General features: G+C 47.7%; 2 non-coding genes and 3 pseudogenes across 2 annotated transcripts; 3 read left to right on the top strand and 2 right to left on the bottom strand.

Annotated features, from left to right (window-relative positions):
• Nucleotides 1–2,137: 2,137 nt before the first annotated feature.
• Nucleotides 2,138–4,166, bottom strand: LOC132230075 (protein disulfide-isomerase A6-like; annotated as a pseudogene).
• A 971-nt stretch (nucleotides 4,167–5,137) lies between these two features.
• Nucleotides 5,138–5,301, top strand: LOC132223902 (U1 spliceosomal RNA). The gene has a single exon (XR_009450550.1). It is a non-coding gene; the product is annotated as a U1 spliceosomal RNA (small nuclear RNA).
• Nucleotides 5,302–6,922: 1,621 nt separating this feature from the next.
• Nucleotides 6,923–7,086, bottom strand: LOC132223833 (U1 spliceosomal RNA). Its single transcript, XR_009450531.1, has one exon. It is a non-coding gene; the product is annotated as a U1 spliceosomal RNA (small nuclear RNA).
• Nucleotides 7,087–14,914: 7,828 nt separating this feature from the next.
• Nucleotides 14,915–17,881, top strand: LOC132241609 (pyruvate kinase PKM-like; annotated as a pseudogene).
• On the top strand, nucleotides 17,491–19,616 carry LOC132230023 (FUN14 domain-containing protein 1-like; annotated as a pseudogene).
• Nucleotides 19,617–23,827: the final 4,211 nt, after the last annotated feature.

The raw sequence follows: 23,827 nt of genomic DNA, 5'->3' as shown, positions 1-23,827 counted from the left end.
CAACAATCAAGGTTAAACAGCCTCATCCGGTTTGGCTCAGTAAATAGAGCGTCGGCCTGCGGAGTGGGTTGCGGGCTCGATCCCATTTGGGGGTGGGGGGCGCGTGTAGGAGACAGCACATCTATGATTCTCTCTCTTCATTGATGTTTCTATCTCTCTCTCCCTCTCCCTTCCTCTCTGAAATCAATAAAAAAATATTTTAAAAAAATGTGTGCTGGGTCTGAATTATTGTGTTTGCCCAGCCTGCCAACAAAATTTTTGTTTTATTTGTATTTACTTAAAAAAAATCAGAATTCTTACTTGCATATATCTGTAGAATCCTGAGTTCCTAAAGCATATAATGAAGAACCAATTCTATTGTAATCGTCTGCAGCACCTATGGAAAAAGGTTCAAGAATTTAATATATTTATTTATTAATTAAAAAATATTGAGCATCTACCTGTTAAACAATGTGTATGTAATAGGAGATAGCCAAAGTCCACTGAAGGAAATGAGAAAAACTATAATACAATATGATGAAAATTACATTAGAAGGAGGTACAAACTACTATGGAAGCAACAGAAACAGATGATTTCACTTGAGTAAGTCAGAGAAGGATTTACAGACATTGCAGAATGAGTTTGAGCTTGTAGGATGAGCAAATCTTTACCAGGTAATGTGTAAGGGAGAGCATTTCAGATAAAGGGAAGAGCATGAATCAGGCCAGGGAGGCATGAAGAGCACATTCAGAGAGTTCTGGGACTATGGCTCTGAAGGGTACAGAGGGAAAGTAGATGGAGTTGACCATAAGCATCTTTGAGTCTAAGGACAAAACTGACAACCAATACGAAAGTGTCCCACAGTAGGTTTGTTTTTCATAGCGATATGATTGTAACAATTCTGTAACGATGCTGTGTGTATTGTAGGATTTAATAAGTAAAGGGATGCTGGGAGTCAAGAATGGAATGGGAGGACAAGGAGGGAGGCTGTTGTGTTAAGTGGGAAACTGGAATTGAAGATATCAGTAGGGCCTCATTCTGTTTAACAGACCTAGATACGTGTAGGGAATGCATGTAGTATTTCCTAGCCCGATCCACCTAAGGGGCCTCCACGTGAAGACACCTGGTAACAATAAGCACACCCAGGGGCCTGTTCTTGCTTTCCAAATGCCGTTCCCAATGAAAAGAACCAGGCTTTTTGGAGAAATAGATGATTTTCAAGGAGCCAGGGAAGGGGACCCCTTCCCTGGATGGGCCCGGAACACGCTGTGCCAGAAAATAAGGAAATGCTCCAAAGAGCATGTGAACATCTCCACAGGCAGCCGGCTAGACGGGGCTTCCATGGGCCCGACTGGAGAACATCTGAACATCCAAATAAACAAAGGCAGTGATGGCCCGGCCGGCTTGGCTCCGTGGTTGAGCTTCGACCTCTGAGTGGGACAGGAGGTCACGGTTTGTTTCCCGGCCCCAGCTGGCGGCAGCTGTTTGAGTGATTCCACTGGAGACCTGAAGAAACTGCCCAGCTGAGCTCAGCCAGAATTGCCGATCCAAAGAGTTGTGAGCAAATAAATGGTCATTATTTTAAATCACTGTCTGAGGGCACTCTGTTCCACAGCCCTGGGTAACTGGTACACCACCTTACCCAAGTAACCAATGTCAACACCACCAACACTTCAACAAATGACCTCAAGTGCCTGCAAATGTGGTGCCCAGAGGAGGACACGGCATTACATTGTTAGGGCGCTTACAGCAAAGTACAGGCTCACCTCGTTTTGTTGGGCTTCTATTTATTACTTTTCACAGGCATAGCGTTTTCTTCGTATTTTTTGTTTTGTTTTGTTTTTAATCCTCACTCTGGGATAGTTTTTTATTTATTTTAGAGACAGAAATGGAGAGAGAGAGAGAGAAACATCAATGTGAGAGAGAAACATAGATCAGTTGCCTTCCACAGATGCCCCTGGGGAGGGTAGAACCCGCAACCTGGGCAGGTGCCCTGACCGGAACAGAATCTGCATCTTTCGGTGTCCAGGATGATGCTCCAACCCACTGAGCCACACCGGCCAGGACAGTCGTTGCGTGTTTTAAAAATCAGAAGGCTAGACTGTCCTGGCCGGTGTGGCTGAGTGTTTTTTATTTTTATTTTTAATTTTATTTATTTTTTTTGGCATTGTCCAAAATATTGTTTTATTTATTCTTTCATGGAAAAGCCATTAATATTCAAGTGAAAGAATCACATTAAAAAACTGACATAAGAAACAGCCTCCAAGAACACCCCAGCAGCAGTCAGAAGGAGGGAAAGTGTTTCAACAGCCCAGCAGTTTCTTCAAAATAGTACTTGACAGAAGCCACCCCATCCACTGGCTACAATTCATAGAATTTTTCATTGTTTTCTTGAGATGCAAAAGTTCACTGTTGCAGTGTTTTCAAATGACCAATCAAGTGCTACTTCTTGGTTACAAGGGCACGGTAGAGGCGTCTGATTGTCGAGAACGTTCCTCCACTGCTGGAAACATCTGCTCCCAAGAAAAGAAGGCGCACGTTGTGCTGAGCCTCACAACTCGTCTTTCTCCAAGTCGTCCAGCTCCGCGTCGCTGAGGCCAGTGTCGCCTTCCACAGGAGGCTCGCCGTCCTTGCCGCCCCAAGGCTCTCTGGTGCTGATGGGGGGAAAGCCCTCCTCCTGCAGGTGCTGTAGATCCTCGCCCAAAAGGGAGCTCCCCCCACATTTTCTTCTTGTGTTTGTCTGCCAATTTCAGAAGAACGTCCAAATCAGAATTTCTGCCTGCAGCTCCCGTGTCGGGAATGTGGGGCAGGACGGCCACCACTCAGAGCTGGTGCTCCTCACGCGTCTTCTTGGCGACGTCCTCACTGACGATCTCCAGCAGCGCAGGAGGCGGAGCGTGATCAGGAAACAGGTCCCGGGTCCCGGAGACGAGGTCAGATCTTGTCCGCCCCCCCCCTTCCCCCCGTCACAATCCGCAGGAGACTCGCCTTTCTGGAATATCTTGATTGTAGGAAATCCCCTAATCCCGTACCAGCCGGTCAGCATCTGGTTGGCCGTGGCGTCCACAGCCGCCAGCTTCACCTTCCCTTTCGTTGGCTCTTTCACCTCTGGCTGCAGCGGCCCAGGCAGGCGCTAGGTTTTTGCAATGTCCACACCAGGGGGCGTAAAACTCAACCATCCAAACGTCTTCACTGTCAAGAGCGTTCTTGTCAAAGCTGTCGTCCGTCAGCTCGATCACGTCTTTCCTACTTGAACTTTCACGTCGACCCTGTCTCCCAGCGCTGTAGACCCCGCCGCCCCGCCGAGGCGGTCCCGGACGAGCTGGCGCGGGCACCGACAGCAGCACCCACGGTGGCGTCCGCAGTCCTGCCACCCTGATAATCTTCTGGTCTGTTCTGTTCGATCCGAAAATCTTGATGGTAGGGAACCCCTGCGCCCCATACTGGCCTCCGAGGGACTGATGCTTATCCGCGTCCGCTGCACCCACTTTCACGACACCTTTTAATGCAGTTGCTACTTTCTTCCATTCTGGTGCTAACCGTTGGCAGCGGCCACACCATGGAGCAAAGAATTCTACAAACCACAAACTATTACTTTGAATAACTTCTTGGTTGAAATTGGATGGAGTTAATTCAATTACATCATCACCAGAGGAATACAGCCCGCTCACTGTTAGAGATAAGGTGCCGCTCCCCAGACCGTGGTTGCGGGTACATTCCCAGTAGGGCGTGTGCGGGAGGCAGCTGATGGATGTTTCTAACTCTCTATCCCTCTCCCCTCCTCTCGAGCTCCAGGCCAGCGATGCCGAGCGTCCGGGCCGCCGCGCCGTCCTGAGTGTTTGTTAGAGCCTCCGCCCGCCCGGAGCGCTGAAGGGTGGAGAGTTCAGTACCTGGGTTTCAGGTCCGTCCCTGCCCCGCTCCAGGCGGGTTTGGAGGCCACCAATCGTGGGTGTTTCTCTCCCTCTTTCTCTCCGTGTCTGTCTCTCCCCTGCCGGCCTCCCTCCCACGCTCTCTCTAGAAAGCAATGGGAGAAATGTTCTCGGCTGAGGATTCACACCGACAGCAGCTACTACAACAAACAGGCTGCTGCTCAGTGTCCCCATCTCCCCGCAGCGGGGCCGCCCCCGTCCTCCAGTCCGCCTCCCCCGGGCTGTGCCCCGGGGACCCACCGCTCAGGAGCCACCATGTCCGCGGGAGGCGCCTTCAGCCTCCACTCGGCTCAAGAAGGAGCCTTCTCGGCGGAGGAGAGAGAGACCCGGGGGCCTGAGGCGGCCCCGAGCCCCGAGCCGGGAGCGTGACATTTCCGTTCCTCTCCTTTCCGAGACGCGCCGCCCCGGCCCGGCCCCCGCGTCTCCACCGCGACCGGCCGCCTGGACCCGACCCTCCGTCCCCTGTTCCTTCCCCTGCGGCTCGATGGGGTCACCGTCTAACCTGAAAGGCCCGGAACCAGGAGCGAAACAGTTTCCTGCCGCCCCAGCCGGTCTGGCTCCGTGGACAGAGTGTCCTGCGGCCCAAAGGGTCCCGAGTTCAATTCCATTCAAGGGCACGTGCCGGTCCGGGCTGCAGGAGGCACCCACTGGATGTGCTCCTCTCACATCTGTGTCTCTCTGTCTTTCCCTCTCTCGCCCACTCCCCCTAAAGGTCAACGGGAAAGTATCCTCGGGTGAGGAGTAACAACAACAACAACAACAACAACAACAACAACAACAACAATAGGACAGTTGATGACGAAACTCTGATCTCAGTCTCTAAGTTGAACGGACTCATTTCGGTTGACAGGAAGGCGAGACCAAGCCCGGGCCCTGACCCACCCTCGGTGGGGCCCTCACAAGTGCTGGGCGCCGGGTGCAGCGAGACCCGGTCCCCGCTCCCGGGCCCGGGACTCTGAGAACCCGGAGGCAGGGCGCCCGGGACGTCAGGCGGGGGCGTGGCGTATGCAGATGAGCAGGCGCGCAGAGGCTGCCGGTCCCACTCCGCCGGCGCCCCCACGTCCCCGCATCCCGAGATGGACGCGCCTCCGGGGTTGCTGTCGCATCGGGCGCGGTTGCCGCTCGGGTCCCTGGGGCAGCGGGGGCGCCGCGGCGTGTTGAGTGAAGTGAGCGTGTGTGAAGAGTGCGTGGCGCGTGGGGGTTGGGGTGTGGGCGGCGGCCGCAACTCATACTTACCTGGCAGGGGAGATACCATGATCACGAAGGTGGTTTTCCCAGGGCGAGGCTTATCCATTGCACTCCGGATGTGCTGACCCCTGCGATTTCCCCAAATGTGGGAAACTCGACTGCATAATTTGTGGTAGTGGGGGACTGCGTTCGCGCTCTCCCCTGGTTCTTCCGGTTCCAAAGGTAGAAGTGGCTCAGTACTACTGCGTGCGTGGCCTTCCTGTTTCTGGCACTTCCGCTTGCAAAGCGTTTTTTTTTTTCTCTTAACAAGAGGACTGCAGTGGGCTTCAGTTGCTAGCTCTTTTGCATTCTCTTTACCTCCCTCCCGGCTTTCAGAACCTCTCAAACCAGTCTGACATTCTTAGCTGCTTATTACCCAGGTTCAAATTTTCCTCAGCACAGAACTGGGCAATCCCAAAGCAAATAAAGCCTGACGGTGGGTTTTCCCCGAAGTGCAGGTTGGGAATGAGAGGTCATCAAAGTTCTGTCCTGCAGAAGCTGCTCATCGTGTTAGTTGCCTGCAGCCAAGGCTATCCTACCTATAGAGCTCCTTTTAAAATATATAATTGATTTCAGAGTGAGAGCCAGATAGAAACACCAATAAGCCACGGGGGCCTGGATCTATAGAGCTCTTTATTGATATTTCACCTGTTGTCCTAATAATGTTCTTAACTTCAAGAGGAAATTCAAGATAATGTGTTGCATCTGTGCATGTCTTTTAGGTTTATTTAATCTGGAAAAGTTCCTGGCGTTTTCTTCTCCTGCCATTGTTTACTCTCATGGAATATGCTCCTCATTCCGTATTCTCCGGGTTCCCACCCAACTACGACTCCCAGGCCACTCACCCTGTCTGGCCTACTTTTGATTCTCCTCAGAGCATAAAGAACCAGTTTTCAACGTTTTCATCTCATAGCACACAAACTAAAATTCTGCAGCACACTATATAAAATATATTATTTGCGAATCTAACAAACAAAAAAGTGTAATTTTGATTCACTCACACCGGGCGGTTATTGTATCTGTAATACTCTCAACAATAAAAATTTAGTTTTTTAAAAGATCAACTGTCTGAAATTTGCTTTATTTTCAAAATAAATATTCAGCAGTTTGTTCTCAAACTTCTTTATGTACGTCTACATAAACATACACATACATCAAATACATCAAAATGTGAATGTAGTGAGATCTTTTAATCATTTTCTCTTAAGATTCTAAATATTAGTGTTTTTTGTTTTTCTTTAGTCGTACCATGAGGTGTGTTTTATTTCATTAATCAGACAAATAATTTTCTACAATAACTAACCGAGGGCAAACCGGAGAATTTGGCAGTCTGCTGCGGGGGAGGAGACCCACAGGCCCCCGTGGCTCAACAGGTGAGCATGGACCTATGAACCAGGAGGTCACAGTTAGATTCCCGTCAGGGCAATGCCTGGGTTGCAGGCTTGATCCCCAGCTGGTGGGGATGGGCATGCAGGAGGCAGTTGATCAATGATTCTCTCTGATCATTGGTGTTTCTATCTCGCTCTTATTTGCTTTGGGATTGCCCAGTACTGTGCTGAGGAAAATTTGAACCTGGGTAATAAGCAGCTAAGAATGTCAGACTGGTTTGAGAGGTTCTGAAAGCCGGGAGGGAAGTAAAGAGAATGCAAAAGAGCTAGCAACTGAAGCCCACTGCAGTCCTCTTGTTAAGAGAAGAAAAAAACGCTTTGCAAGTGGAAGTGCCAGAAACAGGAAGGCCACGCACGCAGTAGTACTGAGCCACTTCTACCTTTGGAACCGGAAGAACCAGGGGAGAGCGCGAACGCAGTCCCCCACTACCACAAATTATGCAGTCGAGTTTCCCACATTTGGGGAAATCGCAGGGGTCAGCACATCCGGAGTGCAATGGATAAGCCTCGCCCTGGGAAAACCACCTTCGTGATCATGGTATCTCCCCTGCCAGGTAAGTATGAGTTGCGGCCGCCGCCCACACCCCAACCCCCACGCGCCACGCACTCTTCACACACGCTCACTTCACTCAACACGCCGCGGCGCCCCCGCTGCCCCAGGGACCCGAGCGGCAACCGCGCCCGATGCGACAGCAACCCCGGAGGCGCGTCCATCTCGGGATGCGGGGACGTGGGGGCGCCGGCGGAGTGGGACCGGCAGCCTCTGCGCGCCTGCTCATCTGCATACGCCACGCCCCCGCCTGACGTCCCGGGCGCCCTGCCTCCGGGTTCTCAGAGTCCCGGGCCCGGGAGCGGGGACCGGGTCTCGCTGCACCCGGCGCCCAGCACTTGTGAGGGCCCCACCGAGGGTGGGTCAGGGCCCGGGCTTGGTCTCGCCTTCCTGTCAACCGAAATGAGTCCGTTCAACTTAGAGACTGAGATCAGAGTTTCGTCATCAACTGTCCTATTGTTGTTGTTGTTGTTGTTGTTGTTGTTGTTACTCCTCACCCGAGGATACTTTCCCGTTGACCTTTAGGGGGAGTGGGCGAGAGAGGGAAAGACAGAGAGACACAGATGTGAGAGGAGCACATCCAGTGGGTGCCTCCTGCAGCCCGGACCGGCACGTGCCCTTGAATGGAATTGAACTCGGGACCCTTTGGGCCGCAGGACACTCTGTCCACGGAGCCAGACCGGCTGGGGCGGCAGGAAACTGTTTCACTCCTCCTTCTGTGAAGGAAAACCCCTATTCTGTAAAACTACTGTTTGGAATTCTCTGCTATTCTTTGGATGGCCTCTTATTCTGAAAAAGTAACTTTGCTTTCTAGCCTGCTTGAATAGTGGAGGAGATAAACTTAGCTATCTGACCTTGTAGGCCAGAGACTAGATACACCCAATGCCATGCCAGGTGCATTTTTTAATTGGATAGAACTGCGTAGTTTTCAAGGCTGCTGCCAGCAAGCACACAAAGGGCTGGTTCTTCTATAAAAAGGGAAGTTCTGCTTGTAGCTTTGCTTAGATTGGATTCATTTCCCTGAGCCCGCCGCGGTGAATAAAGTGTAACTCCAAACTCTCAGAGCGTTATTTGGTTCTGGTCCGGTTTTTTCTGTAACATAATTGGTTCCCTGACATTTCGGGAAGACTGGGGAACCACCCATCGTGGCCTCTTGGCCTCCGGTGTGGACTGGGTTTGAGGTCCGGGGGAGCGGGATAGGCCCCCGGGAGGCGCCGCTCTGCTAACTTAGCAGAATTGAACCGGGGGAACTCCGGGCACTCCTGGACCTCAGCCCAGGACCCGGCCGGCATCTGGAGAGCATGGACGGACACACCTTGGGACCTGTTGACAGAATTGGTAAGGTAGGGGCCCCAATCCCCTACCATTTGGCCCACTTGGAATGAGTGGAAGGGGAGCTTGATCACCTCCCGGGAAGCCACAGAGCTCCCTTAGGAATTGGGGATTTGTTTGGAATTTGGAATTTGTTTGGAATTTGGAATTTGTTTTGGAATTTGGAATTTGTTAGAATTTAGCATTTGGAATTTGGAATTTATTTGAATTTGGGAATTTGTTTAAACTCTGAGTGAACAGCTGTTTGTTTGTGTGGGACTAGCTAATTTGCTACCGAGAAGGGGAACTGGACGCAGTCTTAACTCCTACGGTAGGTTCTCACCAAGACGTTGGTCGAGAATTCTGTTCTGGGACATGGGTGCCAGGAGTGCCCCCACACCCTTTTGGGGAGTTGGGCATTGTTTTGTTTATCTGCTCAGCTCCAGTCTGGGCTAGTCTACTGGAGAGTGTGAATATGAGTGCTTGTCTATTTTGGCTGCTCATTACTGGTCTGTGTGAAGTGAAAGCTACTTTGATTTATTTTGTATTTCTGTTAATTCATCTGGCTGAACGTTTGGACTGGACCCGTGATGGGCTGCAAGAGTCTCTAATAGTTCTCATAGTCTTTTGCTCGCCATTACAGAAGGAATAGCCCACTTCGCTAACAAAAATTTCTGTCTATCAGTTGCTCTTACCTGGGTTGTAAATTCGCTGTATTAAATTGAAATTTTGAAGTGCTAGGGTAGACTTAAAGGCTAAAATAAAGGCTGGCTAAGTTCCAAGATTGCTTAGTTCTGAGATTGCTTGTAAAAAGCAAGAGGGAAGTCTTTTCAAGTTAACTATTTGCTTAGCAAATTAACAAAGTAGTAAATTTCAAAGAACTTGTTATTTATGGGTTTCTTATCTCTTTGGTGGACATGGGGGGCTTGCAGCTCCGCAGGAAGGAGAGATTTACTGGCCCTGACCCTAAGGCTGAAATTATTACTAACTGTCTATAGACGCCGTTAACCCCTGATTGTGTGTCTCGTGTGGTCTGTTGTCTTTGTCTTTGTGGTTATATGTTTTATTTGACTTGCCGTTTTCAGTTATTTATTAAAATCCTCATAGGGGATATAACCTGGTCTTTCCCTCCCTCCCTTATCCTGATTCTGAAAGCATATGTAACTGAATTTCAGATGGTCTCCAGGCTCTCTGTCTGCAAAAAAATCTCCCTATGTACCTGTTATCTTTCCAGGCCGACTAAGAGTCATGCTTCCCCACGGTCGGACCCCAGCCTCCGGGAGGGAGGACTCTATAGGAGCAGTCTATAGTTTTCTTCGAAACTCCCACTGTTTAAAGGGAGACAAACAACTGGACTGGGGGACAGGGGAATTGGTCTGAGAGATCAAAAGTAAAAAGGAAAAGAAACGGGCTTGGGCTGAGACAAAGAAGGGGGGTGTTAATAGCTGCAGACTGCTAGCAGGTGCATTATCAACTAACTTCAAGGTCACAACAAGTTTTCTGTAAGCACAGTCTTTCTCTGCCCTGGTTTATTCTTTTTAACCCTTCTAATGCTAAATTAAACCGATACCTGTTCTTAGTTTTGTCACAAAAGGTCTAGATATATCTTAAGAGTAAAAGTACTTTAAAATATGTTCATAAATATTAATCTAAAATTGCTGACTATTCACTTTTGGTAATCATTAAAAGATTAAGGTTTCTACGAATAAAAAAAAATTATAATACATTAAAAACAACTAAACTCCCAGGAGAAAAGTGGAGGAGAAACAGACCTGAAATCTGCAGCCGCCCTGGTGATTTAGAAGTTTAGAACTGTTTAATAGGCAGACTCAGCCCCTGAGAGCCAGGTCAAAGAAGGGAGGGCTGGATGCCTGAGCTGCCTGCTGCCCTGAAAGAAGAAGCAGCAGTGAGAGAAGTAGGGATAGAGCTAGCGAAAGCTCCCTGTTTGCAAATGTACTGAAAGGGTTTAGTACCTGTTGCTGCTGGAAGAGGAGGGGCTAATATCCCCTTCCAATGCACTCCCTTGGAAGAGGCCTGGTTGTTGTTTTGCCACAAAGGGGACTGGTGGGAAGTCAAGGATAGCAGAGCCCTGTAACTAATAAACAGGGTTAACAAAAGGGCAAAGAAAAGAGCACTCCCCCTGGACCTGGGAGCCATCAGGACTTTGAAATTCTCCAAGAGAGGAGGAGTCTGATTCAGAGACTGGCCAAAACCTCCTTGGGTTAGGAGAACTGGAGGCTGCATATTGAACTTATAGACTGCAGTTTGCTGGGCAGATGTCTGAGCCCAGTTGTGTAGAGGTTAGCTGCCTCTGTGCAGCAAACAACCTCCTGTGCCAGAATACATTTTAAGAAAATTGGACAGACTGTGTTTATAGCTAAAAAGAAGAACTGGCCGCAATGCACAGCTCTGACAGTGGCCTACAGAAAATTGTATAATAAACTTAGATGATGCCTGCATCTTCATGGACATGGCTCCAAAGAGACAAGGACAATTTTGCCTTATATAGGAAGGTCAAGAGTAGGCTTTAGTCACCTCCCTAAAGATGTTTATATAGCCCTACCATATGTCATGTGTAGTAGCAGAAGATTTAGCTGCCTGAAGCGGCCATGCTGCCAATATTATGTTTCATTGTATTAATATGTTGTATTAACCTTTGATTCTCTTGCAGGTTTGAATGTAGCTCTCAGCATTTGCTGTAGACCTGTGTTGGTCTACAGTCCTTAGTAGTCTTTGGGAGTAACTGGCAAGTGTTCAGTTTCCCATACTAAAGGCCATTGTTATGGCCATATGTTAACTGTCCTGGAAAGGGACTATGTGGGGTGAACCCCAAAAGTAAAGGATGTCTAGCTGCCAAGAGGGAATGTGCCCAACTGGGCAAAGAAGAATACCCATCAGATTTTGGTATCTATTAAGAGACAGTTAACAGTTGGCAGCCTATATACTGTCTTGCAGGCCTGTGTGACCATGCCCATGTCAGGGGTGGTACAAACCTCAACTATAGGAAACTGGGGAAGGCCTGTTTGAAACAGAAGGAAATAGTAAAGGGGTAAATAGTAGCCCTCTGTTACAGAAATTACAGACCCTGTGAGGTCCTGTGACATGTAAGACCCTGTAAGGAAATAGAGCTCCTTTAGTCCATTCTGAGAAAACAGGTCAAGTGAGGAGAGCCCTACTACAGGGGGAGCTATAACTATCTATTTGAATGTAGACATATTGTAAATTTCTTCTTGCCATTTGAAGACAGTTATATTACTCTGAAGAGTCCATGAAAAGGGACTGGCAAGGAAAACCAGAAGATCTTGGAGCATATCAGGTCAGTATGTTTTTCTCCTTATATAATTCCTCTGAAATTTGGCAATGCTTAATAAATCATGGCAATACATTTCTTTGCATATATTCAATAAGACTGGTTCCTAATAGTGGTTTTATTAATGGAAAACTTTGACTGGAGTATCATGTTTTAAAGAGACCTGTCTGGACTCTGAAGACTTGAAGTCAATAAGAGTGCCACGGGAAAATCCTGGTATCCTGCTTGGGAGCCCAGAAGATGGCTGGCGCTGGAGCGTCAGGCCCATGCCCTACCATCACTGGCAGTTAGTCAGAGTAGAAGGGGAGCAATAAGGACGCCTCTGCGTCCCTGCGGAACCCCCACTCACTCTGGGCTGCAACGAGTAGGAGGGCTACTGAGATGGGCCTTAAAGCCTAGAGCGTGGGCTCAGGTGGAGTTGCCACAGGTGAGGGATTCACCTAACTCAGCAGATACTACAGGCAGGCCTGATGGCAACTAGATGGCTTGGCTTCCTGACCCTATGGGGCACATTAAGATTCAACCATGAGATTCCAGCAAAGGTAGTCAGTTACCATTCTTGTTGTGTTTATGCAAACATCAGGCCAAATTGAATACAGTAGATAAATTAGTCTTGATTTGGCTTTTTGATAACCATAGAGGAATTTTAAGGAGAAAAATCCTATTTCAATAGAGGTTGTTAAAACTGAAATGTTTTCTTTCCCTTCCACTGGACCATTTGTTATAGTTTGTCTCTGCCAGGTCACAAGCCCAGCTCCTTCTGTGCCCAGGACAGCAAGGAGCCTGACTGGAAGGTGACCTCTGACCAGACACACCCGCTGCAGATCATCCTCAAGAAGACAACGGACTTGGCTAATCAACCTGCTCCAAAGGATTCAGAGAACACCCTGCTGAATTCTTCCTTACACTTCGTTTCTTATCTTCTCTTAAAGGCAAAATGCTCTGGTATTTCTGGATAATCATTGTTTTTATCTTTCTAGTAATTTTCATTTTGTCTTTTTATGAGTGCCGCAGGAACCCGAGGCTAGTCCCAGGAGGAGAACTCTTTTGCCCTTGCTGGAATACAGAAGCACCATAAAATTACTGCTTCCTACATAAAAAAGAAACAAGATGAATAAAACAGGAGTTATCTGAGACCTGGGCTACAAGGGGGGGGGGGGGAGATCTGGAAATAGCTCCTTCCATTGACAGGACACCTGTTAATGTTATTCATGGCCATAATCCTGGGACCATGTCTTCTAGTTCTGTTTACTCGCTTTATCTCATCCCATTTAGATGCCTTTGAACTTCAAATGGTCCTATAAGCCAGAAGAATTCCCTACAAACCTCTCCAAGAGAAAGAAACGGGATGTTAACCCCTTGGATGTCGCCCTTTTTCAGCAGGAAGTAGTAAAAGATCGGTCAATGCCCCTGTTCACCTTAACATCCTGTGGTTGTTGTACCACAAGGCTGAAAAGCTTGTGGAACAAGGGTGGGGGGAATCCGAAGGAAAACCCCTATTCTGTAAAACTACTGTTTGGAATTCCCTGCTATTCTTTGGACGGCTTCTTATTCTGAAAATTAACTTTGCTTTCTAGCCTGCTTGAATAGTGGAGGAGATAAACTTAGCTATCTGACCTTGTAGGCCAGAGACTAGATACACCCAATGCCATGCCAGGTGCATTTTTTAATTGGATAGAACTGTATAGTTTTCAAGGCTGCCGGCAGCAAGCACACAAAGGGCTGGTTCTTCTATAAAAAGGGAAGTTCTGCTTGTAGCTTTGCTTAGATTGGATTCATTTCCCTGAGCCCGCCGCGGTGAATAAAGTGTAACTCCAAACTCTCAGAGCGTTGTTTGGTTCTGGTCCGGTTTTTCCTGTAACAGTTCCGGGCCTTTCAGATTAGACGGTGACCCCATCGAGCCGCAGGGGAAGGAACAGGGGACGGAGGGTCGGGTCGAGGTGGCCGTTCTCGGTGGGGACGCGGGGGCCGGGGCGGGGCGGCGCGTCTCTGAAAGGAGAGGAACGGAAATGTCACGCTCCCGGCTCGGGGCTCGGGGCCGCCTCAGGCCCCCGGGTCTCTCTCTCCTCCGCCGAGAAGGCTCCTCCTTGAGCCGAGTGGAGGCTGAAGGCGCCTCCCGCGACATGGTGGCTCCTGAGCGGTGGGTCCCCGGGGCACAGCCCGGGGGAGGCGGACTGGAGGACGGGGGCGGCCCCGCTGCGGGGAGATGGGGACTCTGTGCAGCAGCCTGTTTGTTGTAGTAGCTGCTGTCGGTGTGAACCCTCAGCCGAGAACATTTCTCCCATTGCTTTCTAGAGAGAGCGTGGGAGGGAGGCCGGTAGGGGAGAGACAGACACGGAGAGAAAGAGGGAGAGAAACACCCACATGAGAGCGACACCACGATTGGTATTTCTGCCAAAAGTGCACAACCTAAACCCAATAACTTGACAAACCCAAATTAAGGGGCATTCTGTAGGCCTGTGCTGGCAATAGTGTCCAAAGCTATGTGGTACAAAAACCCAGCAACTTTTCCAGATGAAAGAAGGCTAAAGAGACATGCCCTGCCGTCACCGGTTTGGCTCAGTGGATAGAGCATCGGCCTGCGGACTGAAAGGTCCCAGGTTCGATTCCGGCCAAGGGCATGTGCCTTGGTTGCAGGCACATCCCCAGTAGGGGGTGTGCAGGAGGCAGCTGGTCGATGTTTCTCTCTCATCGATGTTTCTAACTCTCTATCCCTCTCCCTTCCTCTCTGTAAAAAGTCAATAAAATATATTTTTTTAAAAAAGTCAATAAAATATATATTAAAAGAAAAAAAAAGAGAGAGACATGCCCTGAGTGCAACACGTTGCTTTGAATTTCCTTTTGAAGTGAAGGACATTACTGGGACAGCCGGTGGAATGTGAATAAAGGCCTGTGGATTAGATAAGCATAGTATCAAAGTTAGCTTTCTGATCTTTATTATTGTAATGAGGATTTAAGAGAATTATTTGGTTTTAGGAAATTCACGCTGAAGTGTTTAAGAGTCAAGAGGCATCATATCTGCAACTTACTCAAATGGATTAAGACAAATGAGACGTATAGATGTGTGTGTGTGTGTGTGTGTGTGTGTGTGTGTGTGTGTGTGTGTAAAGAGGAAGGACTAAGCCAATGTGGTAATGTGTACATTTGGGGAATCTGGGTGAAGGTATCCAGGAATTCTTTGTACCTTCCTCACAGCTACCTGAAAGTCAGAAATTAAGAGAATTACACACTTAACTTCAGGTGTTTGGGTTACTGTCCATTTTTTGAGAGTACATCATCAGACAGCGACGCCTCCGGAACCTCCGAACCTCCCATCTGTAGCCCCAGCCGGACCTGGCCAGAGGACCTCAGAAGCCATGTCGCAGCCCCATAGTGGTGTCGCACTGCCTTTATTCAGACGCAGTAGCTGCACGCAGCCGTGGCTGACATGTTCCTGGAGCACATATGCCGCCTGGACATTGATTCGCTGCCCACCACGGCCGGGAACACTGGCATCATCTGTACCATCGGCCCTGCTTGCCGATCAGTGGAGATGTTGAAAGAGATGATTCAATCTGAAATGCATGTGGCTCGTATGACTTTTTCTCCTGGAACTCACGAGTACCATGCGGAGACTATCAAGAACGTGCGCAGGGCACTGAAAGCTGTCGCCCTGGACACTAAAGGACCTGAGATCCGAACCGGGCTCATCAAGGGCAGCGGCACCGCGGAGGTGGAGCTGAAGAAAGGGGCCACTCTCAAGAGCACGCTGGAGAAGGCCTACATGGAAAAGTGTGAGGGAAACACCCTGTGGCTGGACTGCAAGAATATTTGCAAGGCGGCGGGAGTGGGCAGCGAGATCTACGTGGAAGATGGACTTATTTCTCTGCAGGTGAAGGAGAAGGGGGCTGGCTTCCTGATAACAGAGGTGGAGATGGTGCACTTTGGGCAGCAAGAAGGGCATGAACCTCCCTGGGGCTGCTGTGGACCTGCCTGTCAGAAAAGGAGACCCAGGATCTGACGTTTGGGCTGGAGCAGAATGTAGATACGGTGTTTGCGTCTTTCAGTCGCAAGGCACCTGGTGGCCATGAAGTCAGGAAGATCCTGGGGGAAAAAGGAAAGAACATCAAGAAAATCAGCAAAATTGAAAATCTTGAAGGAGATTGGAGGTTTGATGAGATCCTGGAAGCCAGTGATGGGATCATGGTGGCTCCTGGTGATCTAGGCATTGAGGTTCCTACAGAGAAGGTCTTCCTTGCTCAAAAAATGATGATCGGGCAGGGCAACCGAGCTGGGAAGCCTGTCATGTGTGCCACACAGATGCTGGAGGGCATGATCAAGAAGCCCCGTCCCACGCAGGCTGAGGGCAGCGATGTGGCCAATGCAGCCCTGATGGAGCTGACTGCATCATGCTGTCTGGAGAGACGGCCAAAGGGGACTACCCTGGAGGCTGTGCGCATGCAGCACCTGATTGCCTGGGAGGCAGAGGCCACCATCTACCACTTGCAATTATTTGAGGAACTTGCTGCCTGGCACCCTTACCAGCGACCCCACAGCAGCCACCGCCATGGGCGCCGTAGACGCCCCCTTCAAGTGCTGCAGTGGGGCCACAATCGTCCTCACCAAGTCTGGCAGGTCTGCTCACCAGGTGGCCAGGTACTGCCAGGGTTCATGTCCCAGCATCAAGAAGGGTTCAGGAGCCGAAACCGGTTTGGCTCAGTAGATAGAGCGTCGGCCTGCGGACTGAAGGGTCCCAGCTTCAATTCCAGTCAAGGGCATGTACCTGGGTTGCGGGCACATCCCCGGTAGGGGGTGTGCAGGAGGCGGCTGATCGATGTTTCTCTCTCATCGATGTTTCTGACTCTCTATCGCTCTCCCTTCCTCTCTGTAAAAAATCAATAAAATATATTAAAAAAAAAAAAAAAGAAGGGTTCAGGAATATGGAAAAGGCTGCGCGTAGATGACATAGGAATCCAGAGACTAATAAAGAGTCCGGAGACGAGATATAATTTTGGAAGGCATTGGGGGTCAGAGGACCTTCAGCTAAAGGAACTGAAGACTCCCTCCTTGTCTAGAACCCTTGCTTTTATTAACACAATTTGTCCTAAGGCAAGGTGGAGATAATACACTTCAAAGGGTAAGGTTTCAAAGGGTACAGAAGCATTGTCAGTTTGGGGAATAGACTACAGCTGTTCAGGTGTTTGGCAATAACATGTAGATTAAGATGCCCTTTAACTGTCTGGCAGCCACAATCAATTTCCTATTCAGGTTTGGGGAAATGCCTTTAGCCATTCCCAGATGGTGACTACATGTGTGACTCAACCCTGTTGAGTCCCAAGTTTCATCAACGTTTTGATGAAACTCTTGAAACTATGACATGCTGGAATTGGTTCCCGGCAAGGTACCCCCCTCTGCTCCCATCATTGCTGTGACCCGTAATCACCAGACAGCTCGCCAGGCCAGCCTACACTGACGCATCTTCCCTGTGGTGTGTAAGGGCCAGTGCGGGAGGCCTGGGCTGAGGACATGGACCTCCGGGTACACTTGGCCATGAATGTTGGCAAGGCCCGAGGCTTCTTCAAGAAGGGAGATGTGGTCATCGTGCTGACCTGGTGGTGTCCTGGCTCCAGCTTCACCAACACCATGCATATAGTGCCTGTGCCGTGGTGGGCCCCAGAGCCCCTCCTCCAGCCCCTGTCCCATCCTCTCCCCCAACCCACCCCTTAGGCCAGCGATGCTTGCAGTGCGCACTTGGGCTATAGTGTGGCACCGACGGGCTGGGGCTCCAGGGAAGAAGATTAAGGCCTCTGTGAAGCATGGCTATTTCTAAGACCCTGCTCAGGTGAGGTGTAGTCCAGAGCCAGGCTGCCCATCTTACAGCTTGGCCCTACCCAAGCAAGACAGGCAGGGGTGCAGGACTGGAGTCTCCGAAACTGAACATAGAGGGCAATAGCTCTGACTTCTCCTCTGTGCACTTTATTCAGTTCCTGTGGAAATGGACACTCAGAGAACTCCCAAGCCTGGCCTGGCTCAGAAGATAGCCAGCTAGAGAGGGCAGTGGTTCCAGTGTCAGCAGACTCTGTCTGGCCCTGGCCTTCACTTGCTTCTCCAATCCCCTCAGTCTCCCCCACTCCCATCTTGTGCATTGTGTGCCTCTGTTCCTGCACTCCACTCAGCTGTCGCTGCAGACAAACTCCATCCTCCACCTTCATTATCCCCACTACTGCAGCCGCCTCTAGGCCTGTTGCTATAGAGCCTACCTGTATGTCAATAAACAGCAGCTGAAGCAAAAAAAAATAAAAAAAATCAGGCAACATAGATCTTAATTTTATTTTATTTATTTATTTTTTAAATATATTTTTTATTGATTTTTTACAGAGAGGAAGGGAGAGAGATAGAGAGCTAGAAACATCGATGAGGGAGAAACATCGATTAGCTGCCTCCTGCACATCTTCCACTGGGGATGTGCCCGCAACCCAGGTACATGCCCTTGACCGGAATAGAAGCTGGGACCCTTCAGTCCGCAGGCCGACGCTCTATCCACTGAGCCAAACCGGTTTCGGCATAGATCTTAATTTTAATGAGGAATTTGATACTCCTTATACCCTTCATGGATAAAATGGAGAAATGATGGGTGATGATACTATAAATCAGGGGTCCTCAAACTATGGCCCGCGGGCCACATGCAAATACAAATATTGTATTTGTTCCCGTTTTGTTTTCTTTTACTTCAAAATAAGATATGTGCAGTGTGCATAGGAATTTGTTCATAGTTTTTTTTTAAACTATAGTCTGGCCCTCCAACAGTCTGAGGGACAGTGAACTGGCCCCCTGTTTAAAAAGTTTGAGGGCCCCTGCTAAATAGGCGAATTCATAACTACCTAAATAATTGTCACCAGAAGCATTTGAGATTTTGTCCCTCATCATACATATGTCATTAGTTTTGGATCAAATAGACTGTTAGAAAACTTCTCTACAGGTTTGGATGTTCTTACGTCCACCCTCTATGCCTGTTCTGGATTCAATTGTGACCCAACAACAACATCAACAAAAAAGATGTTAACAAAGTATAAATAGACTGGCTGCCAGAGGCCCGTAATCCCCTCCCCAAGAATATGAAAGTGATGACTCTTACGAAGTGTTGGATTTAAGTGAGTGTGCAAGAAGACACCACAGGTGGAATCATGTTTTTGACCACAGTTCAAGACCCTATGGTAGAAAAATACTCAGTAGCCACCCAGATTGTAATGGGTGGAGTGACTGGCTGGTGCGCAGGATTTTTGTTTCAGAAAGTTGGAAACTTGCAGCAACTGCAGTAAGTGGTGCTTTCTTCTTCAGAACTCTAGTTATGGAGGCTATGTGCAAACTGACTGGAGAAAAGTTGAAAAAGGTGTAAACCAAGCAAAAAGACAGATTAAGAAACAAGCAAAGAAGGCAGCACCTGAAATCAGCACCATCACTAAGAGGTTTCCGAATTTGTCAAACAGAACCACATTGTGCTATCAGTGGCTTTGTGGGAGGCCTTTTGCTAGGCCTTACATCTTAAGGATATGAGTGTTCTACCACAGCGGAGTCAACTGTGAGAAAAGAAGTGGGGGTGACAAGTCAGTCTCTCAACATTACATGCCACCCTACTCTCTAGGGTGACAAGAAACAACTAGCTGGACAATTTCAAATTCAAAAGTTAGCATATTGCCGTTTGAAGTTTGGCAATCTAGTATCTGCTGTAAAACAACCTGTGTGGTATGTGTACAATAGTATTCTTGATCAAAACACGGCTGTCATTTATTTAAATTAGATGTTCTTCATTGTGCTTTATAGTATAGTGCCAATAAATAAAAATTTGTATTATAGCTGCAACATTTGGGTAGACTTTTTAAAAATATGTGCTTGCAATAAACTGAATTGTAATGCCCTTTTGTGGAAGGATTTAGAAATAGTAGAATTATTAAAGATATTGAACAGCCCTGACCGGTTTGGCTCAGTGGATGGAGGGTCGGCCTGTGGACTCAAGGGTCCCGGGTTCGATTCCGGTCAAGGGCATGTACCTTGGTTGCAGGCACATACCCATTGGGGAGTGTGCAGGAGGCAGCTGATCAATGTTTCTCTCTCATCAATGTTTCTAACTCTCTATCCCTCTCTCTTCCTCTCTGTAAAAAACCAATAAAATATATTAAAAAAAGATATTAAACAGATTTAATACCAATTTTTTAAAAAATATATTTTATTGATTTTTTACAGAGAGGAAGGGAGAGAGATATAGAGAGTTAGAAACATCGATGAGAGAGAAACATCGATCAGCTGCCTCCCGCACATCTCCAACTGGGGACGTGCCCGCAACCCAGGCACATGCCCCCGACCGGAATCAAACCCGGGACCCCTCAGTCCACAGGCGGACGCTCCATCCACTGAGCCAAACCGGTTTCGGCATAATACCAATTTTTTAGATTTTTTTTTCTTGCCATTCTTACTTTGCTTATACAATAACTATAATAAACAATTTCAAGGAAGGCCCTTCTAAGTAAATATCACATGTTTAAAGCTTTCTTTCTTTTTTTTTGGTGTCTGTAGTTGTAAAATATCTTCTTGTATATAAGCTTCTAATTTTTAAAATTAATTTATTTATCTTGGCAGCCTGAGTAGAATTAATTATTTTGAGGGTACATATACTAGTAGTTGGCTCACTGATTTATTATATTAATGTTGAGTTCTAAAAGTCCTAATTATTATTTTGGCCTCTTCACAAAGTGATAAAAATTACCTTAAAATACTTAGTAGCACTGTATGAATTTACTGTCTGAAGAACTGTGGTTCTATATAATTATGAAATGTAGCTTAAAGAGAATTGTTTCCTTCATCTAGAGCAGTGGTTCTCAACCTTCCTAATGCCGCGACCCTTTAATGCAGTTCCTCATGTTGTGGTGACCCCCAACCATAAAATTATTTTTGTTGCTACTTCATAACTGTAATTTTGCTACTGTTATGAGTCGTAATGTAAATATCTGATATGCAGGATGTATTTTCATTGTTACAAATTGAACATAATTAAAGCATAGTGATTAATCACAAAAACAGTATGTAATTATATATGTGTTTTCCGATGGTCTTAGGCGACCCCTGTGAAAGGGTTGTTCGACCCTCAAAGGGGTCGCGACCCACAGGTTGAGAACTGCTGATCTAGAGATATAAGTGCTAAGGCTTTCAAACTTGCGGTAGCATTGTGTTGGTTGAACACTAGGCCATATGACTTGATTCTCAGGGCCGACATCACACTCGCTCTGAGGCTCCTTTGCCCAGAAAAGCTTCCTGTGTTGTTTTGTCCATAGACTTCTAGGTTGGAATAGGGAAAAATATCAGAACAGTGTTGGAGTCTTCAGATTGGAAAGACTGCAGATATTTTGTAAAAATAAGGCATCTGATACTTCGGAGATTGGTTGCTTCCATTATCTCAAGACTCCTTAAAATTGAATGTGAGATTGATCTTCATGTTCTTTCTTTCCTCTCATTCGTGCCTCAGATACAATGCTAAATAAAACTCAGAAAAATGATTTTGCTTTAAAAATAAATAGCTATGCCGAACCGGTTTGGCTCAGTGGATAGAGCGTCGGCCTGCGGACTGAAGGGTCCCAGGTTCGATTCCGGTCAAGGGCATGTACCTTGGTTGCGGGCACATCCCCAGTGGGGAGTGTGCAGGAGGCAGCTGATTGATCTCTCTCATCGACGTTTCTGGCTCTCTAACCCTCTCCCTTCTTCTCTGTAAAAAAATCAATAAAATATTAAAAAAAAATAAATAGCTATAACCAACTAATATTGACTAATAAGTGAATACCAATTAATACAGAAAGAAAGAAAACTAAAACTTTAGCCTTTTTGGGTGTCACGTTCTTTTATAAAGAAATCTTTATTGTTGAGAGTCTTACAGATGTCCTTCTCTCACCTCCCTCCCCCATTGCCACCCTCCACCCAGGTCCTGTCCTGCTCCAGGCCCCCTCCACCTTATTGTCTGTGAGCATAGCTAATGCATATATGCGTATACAATCTTTGGTTAATCGCTTCCCAATGACTCCTCCCCCCTTCCCTCTGAGATTCATCTGTCTGTACCATGTTTCCATGTCTCTGGTTCTATTTTATTCATCGGTTTATTTTGTTCATTAGATTCTTTGTTTTATTGATTTCAAATGTTGATCGATATGTATTTATTGCTATTTTATTGTTGTTGTTGCTGTTCTTCTGCTTCTTCTTCTTCAAGAATGCCCTTTAATACTTCACGTAATACTGGTTTGGTGGTGATGAGCTCCTTTAGCTTTTTCTTGTCTGTGAGGCTCTTTATTTGACCTTAAATTCTAAATGATAGCTTTTCTGGATAGAGTAATCTTGACTGTAAGTCCTTGCTATTCATCACTGTGAATCTTTCTTGCTACTTCTTCTGGCTCACAAAGTTTCTGTTGAGAAATCAGCTGACATTTGTATGGGTGCTCCCTTGTGGGTAACTAACTGCTTTTCTCAAAAAATATATTTTTATTGATTTCAGAGAGGAAGGGAGAGGGAGAGAGATAGAAACATCAATGATGAGAGAGAATCATTTAAAAAAATATATTTTATTGATTTTTTTACAGAGAGGAAGGGAGAGGGATAGAGAGTCAGAAACATCGATGAGAGAGAAACATCAATCAACTGCCTCCACACAGCCCCTACTGGGGATGTGCCTGCAACCAAGGTACATGTCCCTGACCTGAACGGAGCTCAGGACCCCTCAGCCCGCAGGCCGACACTCTACCCGCTGAGCCAAACCAGTCAGGGTGAGAGAGAATCATTGATCAGCTGCCTTCTTCATGCCCCACACTGGGAATTGAGCCCACCACTCAGGCATGTGTCCTGACTGGGAATCGAACTGTGACTTCCTGGTTCATAGGTTGATGCTCAACCTCTGAGCCACGCCGGTTGGACCGTAACTCATATTCTTGAGTAAGCAAATTGTCCTGGATATGTGTAGGGAAATCAGTTTGGCATGATGGATTGAACCATATTATGGAGGGCCACCAAGAATACTTCAGAATAAGGTGAACAGACCAGCAGGTAAAGATGAAATATCAGGGCGTTTTAGGAAGGAAATCATCCAAAGCAAAGATGTGCTGGAAGAGGGTCCCTCTGCCAGTAGAGAGTAGCATGGATTGCAGAGGGAACAAAACAAGGCTGCCATAGGAGCCCATGTCAATAGTCAAGCTGAGGGGTAGGGAGATCAGATGTGGATGACAGAGATGTTGCTAAGAGATCTACAGGACTTGGGAACTGAGGACTCATCCAGCGACAGAGAAAGGAGTCAACCAAGAGTCCAAGACTTTCAGCCTATAGCAGCTGTAAGGATGGAGGAAGTGACAGAAATCAAGAGTCAAAAGTAGCTATTGGCCCTGCCAGGGGAGCTGAGTTGGTTAGAGCGTCATCCGGATAAAAGGTTGTGGGTTCAATCCTGGTCAGGGCAAATACAAGAAATCAACCAATGAATGCATAAAATAAGTGGAGCAACAAATAGATATCTCTTTCTTCCCTTCCTTCCTCTCTTCCTAAAATCAATCAAATAAAAAAAAGAAAGGACAAGAAGTAGTTATGGCTAAAGTATAGGAATGGGTTGGAACATCCTGAGCTGGATTTGAGCTACCACGGTATATTGATTTTGAATTGGCAGGGGTGCAGCAGGCGGAGATACCTAGCCAGGCAATTGGAAAACCGACATGGTACATGGAGGAGAGGGCAAGGATCCAAATAAGAGGGGATAGCGATCTGCATGGGATTTTGAAGATGGGAGAGGTGTCCGGAAGGAGGCAGGAGCTTGGGTATAGGCTGGTGCAGGGACGGGAGAAAAGGCGTCACAACCAAGAGGCTGCCTGCCATCTGCCTCAGCTCAAGTATGGAGTGGAGTCGGAATAGGGCTGAGCAAAGCTTGGGACTGAGAAGAGTCCAAAAAAGACAACTGGGAAGTAACTGGTGACAGTCTAACAACTTTTCCGTAGGAAGTCAGGGCCGCTGTCAGAGTGAGGAGTGAGTCCTGAAGGCGAGGCGGCCGCGCAGCGAACAGAAGGTAGGACGGCTGGAGGCGAGGAGATTGGAGGAACGTCGGTTGCCAGTGTCTGAGGACCTACAGGCTGCATGTCCCCC

This window comes from Myotis daubentonii, chromosome 1, assembly GCF_963259705.1.
Source record: "Myotis daubentonii chromosome 1, mMyoDau2.1, whole genome shotgun sequence".
NCBI lineage: Eukaryota > Metazoa > Chordata > Mammalia > Chiroptera > Vespertilionidae > Myotis > Myotis daubentonii.
Note: the sequence above shows the minus strand (reverse complement) of the source record. Positions and strands in the feature narration are given on the sequence as shown.